Source organism: Monodon monoceros, unplaced genomic scaffold, assembly GCF_005190385.1.
Source record: "Monodon monoceros isolate NGI ecotype Baffin Bay Population unplaced genomic scaffold, NGI_Narwhal_1 Super_Scaffold_7, whole genome shotgun sequence".
Taxonomy (NCBI): Eukaryota; Metazoa; Chordata; class Mammalia; order Artiodactyla; family Monodontidae; genus Monodon; species Monodon monoceros.
Window position 1 is genome coordinate 39441521 of NW_021703784.1, and position 3698 is coordinate 39445218.

The 3698-nt window shown below is 55.6% G+C and overlaps 1 pseudogene; it reads left to right on the forward strand.

Annotated features, from left to right (window-relative positions):
* Window positions 1-451: 451 nt before the first annotated feature.
* Window positions 452-3266, forward strand: LOC114887539 (annotated as a pseudogene).
* The last annotated feature ends 432 nt before the right edge of the window (window positions 3267-3698 follow it).

A 3698-nucleotide genomic window follows, 5' to 3' on the forward strand; every position in this document is an offset into this window, starting at 1 on the left:
TGCAGCTCTTGCTGGATTAACTTTGTTTCTTTTCCTCTGGAGGTAGGGACTTGCATGGGGAAGGAGAGAAGTTGCAAACTATGGCGTGTTGGGGTTTCTTGTACAGGAAGTGTGCTGGGGGTGAGGGTTGGATGGGGGGATTGGAAGGATGGGAGGAAGGGTGGGGGGAAGGCCCACACAGGAGAAAGGATGGATGGGCCAGGACTGCTTGGAAGTACCGGCTATGGAACTGGGATTGTGACCCCTGCCAAGGTGTGAGCCTGGCAAGTCTTTTACTTTTCAGTTGATGCTACCATGTCCCAGGCTCCGGGCTAGGCTGTGAAGTGGGGAGGGGGGTGCTGGGCAGGAGCAGAGTGGAGGGGAGGAGAGGAGAGAGGCAGGCCTGGAACACTGTGGCCTCACCCGCACCGTGCTCCCCTCTAGCAGTGACTGAAGGAAGGAACCCGCCGCCATGGGCAAAGAGACGACCCATATCAGTATCGTTGTCATCGGCCACGTGGACTCTGGCAAGTCCACCACAGCCGGGCATCTCATCTACGAGTGTGGGGGGATCGACAAGAGGACCATTGAGAAGTCTGAGAAGGAGGCAGCCGAGGTAAGACACTCACGCGCGGTGTTGGTGTCTAGCAGTGGGGGCGGGGAGGATTGGAGGATGAATGTCCCACTTCTGGGTGGGTCTGGTGGCAGAGCGCGGACAGTAGGGTGCGCTGTAGGGTGCCACTGAATTCCCTGGGATAGATCCGTCTGCTAGCCATCAGTGTGCTCTACTCACTCCCCACCCCTCCCCAGATGGGTAGGGGCGCCTTCAAGTACGCCCGGGTGTTGGACAAACTGAAGGCAGAGAGAGAGCGTGGCATTACCATCCACATCTCCCTGTGGAAGTTTGAAACCAGCAAGTACTGCATCACCATCATCGATGCCCCATGAACATGATCACGGGCACCTCCCAGGTAAAGCAGCCCTTGTTCCCAGGGCCCTCCTTTCGGATGGGGGCGGGGCAGGCGCAGAGGAAGGGAGGAAACTCAGGATTTATTTCCGGGGCTCTGGGAAGGAGGGGATCATAAGCCTTAGAAGGTTTTCTTCATCCACGCCAATCATCAATTCTGAAAGAACCAGAGGAGGACAGACTGTGAGGCTCAGATACGGGCCCCCTTTCAGGCTGGGGCAGGGACCAGGTTTTCTGACGCCCAGACAAGTAGATCACTTGGGGTCCGTCTGGGAGGAAGAAACTAAAAGCTCATTTATGGGACTAGGTGAGAGTTTAACTGGGAGGCGGGACCTCTGTGCACAGCAGTAACCAAGAGACCCACGAACTTATCAACTTCTGGGGAGCATCCCGTCCCCGAGCTTTCCCAAGGGACCCGGGACTGCCCGAAACTCTAGCAGGCTTCCCAGTCCGTCCGGCGCCCCCTCCCCTAACTAAGCCCTTGACGCTGTGGTGTCTGTGTCCTGCAGGCCGACTATGCAGTGCTTATCGTGGCCGGCGGCGTGGGCGAGTTCGAGGCGGGCATCTCCAAGAACGGGCAGACCCGCGAGCGCACGCTTCTGGCCTTCACCTTGGGCGTGAAGCAGCTGATCGTGGCCATCAACAAGATGGACTCGACCGAGCCCGCCTACAGCGCCGCGCGCTTCCAGGAGATCACGGAGGAAGTGAGCACCGATATCAGAAGATTGGCTACAACCCTGCGTCCGTGGCCTTCGTGCCCATCTCGGGCTGGCACAGCGACAACATACTAGAGCCCAGCAGCAACGTGAGTGCGGACCGGGTCTGCAGGTGAGTGTCGCAGGTCTTGTTCCCGGTCCTGGTCCTGTTACTGGGGTGGGCGCACCGGGAGCCATGACCCAGGCTCACCTCCACTACGTTCTGCATCCTCCCGCACGTGCCCTGGTTCAAGGGCTGGAAGGTTGAGCGAAGCACCACTGGGGTGACTCTGCTGGAAACTCTGGACTCCATCCTCCCGCCCACTCGTCCTGTCAACAAGCCCCTGAGGCTGCTTCTGCAAGACGTGTACAAGATTGAAGGTGAGGTGACAGGGCTTCTTAAGGAATGAAGGAGCTGAGAATGAGGTCTGGTGTCTGACTTGCCAGGGTTCAGATCCTGACTTTTAAGGTAGGATAAAGTGCCAAAGCCCCCAGCGTTTCCAGTGTACCTGATAGATACATAGCATAACTAAGCCAGTCCTGGGTCCTGGTGCTTCCTACTAGTCCTGTAGGTGGCCTTGGTCCTTGCGCCCCAGGACAAGGGACTCCCCCAGAAGCCAGTTCTCACTGGGTGGGTCTAGAATCTTTCTGAGTGCCCTTCCCATTGCACAGGCATCGACACTGTGCCCTTGGGCTGTGTGGAGACCAGCCTCCTGAAACCTGGCGTGGTGGTCACTTTTGCCCCTTGCAGCGTCACCACTGAGGTCAAGTCTGTGGAGAAGCACCACGAGGCCCTGCCCGAGGCCCTGCCTGGCGACAATGTGGGCTTCAACATGACGAACGTGTCTGTGAAGGACATCCGTTGTGGCAATGTGGCCGGAGACAGCAAGAACGACCCCCCCTGCCTCCCATGGAGGCCGGCAGCTTTGTGGCGCAGGTAAGCTGCCTGGGAGGCCACGGGCCTTGGTGCTTGGTGGTGATGGAAATGCTTCTTAGAAATTAGCCCCAACTTCTACAGAAGGCACAGGTTGGCCGAGAGTTGGCCCCAGATCACAGGTGCCATCCGATCTCTTCTAATTCCATCCTCCTCCCCTCGCCAGGGGATCATCTTGAATCACTCGGGACAGATCCATGCCAGCTATTCCCTGGTGCTGGACTGCCACACGGCCCACGTCTCCTGCAAGCTTGCTGAACTGAGGGAAAAGATTGACCGGCGCTCAGGCAAGAAGCTGGAGGACAACCCCAAGGCCCTGACGCAGCCATATGCAGATGGTCCCCAGCGAGGCCATGTGTGTGGAGACCTTCTCTGAGTACCCACCTCTAGGTGAGCCAGGGACTGATGGCTGCTGAGTCCTGGGAAGGAAAGCACCTCTGACTGAGGACAAGGAGCCTTTCATTCTATGCCTCTTTCTAGAAATTTCACTCTTTCTTCTTCCTTCCTTCCTCCTCCAGGCTGTTTTGCTGTGCACGACATGAGGCAAACATTGGCCACTGGCGTCATCAAGGCTGTGGAGAAGACAGCATCTGTGGCCACGGTCACTAAGTCAGCAGTGAAGCCAGCAAGAAATGAAGCGTGTCCTTCTTCTCCCTGCAATTCAGTTTCCTCAGCAACCTCCACTATGTAGATTAGATACTTCTGTGTATTTACTGAATAAAATCAATAATAAAATTTAGACTAGCTGTCACGGTTTCTTCCAAGGAAGAAAGCATGAGGTCAATGAGGAACCTCTGGGTAGATGATCAACTAACTTAAGGCTCATAAACTTCAAAGCAGTTTTATGCTCTGGTTGGTGAACACACCATTCAGGTCTTAACAAGCCTTCTCCTACCCAGGGCTCTATCCTATCCTTCTCCTGTTTCCCATAAGGAAGAATTGTTTGGGGATGTGGTAAAGTATAGTCACAATGGCATAGGGTGGGATCTCAGTGCCAATAGGTTAGTCCAACACTACCATGTCCTCGATTCCTGATGCTAAGTGCTTTAGCATTCAGACTCCTGAAAGAGTAAATGCGAATTTCTCTTAGGCAGAAGGGAGGTACTATATATGGATGTTTGGG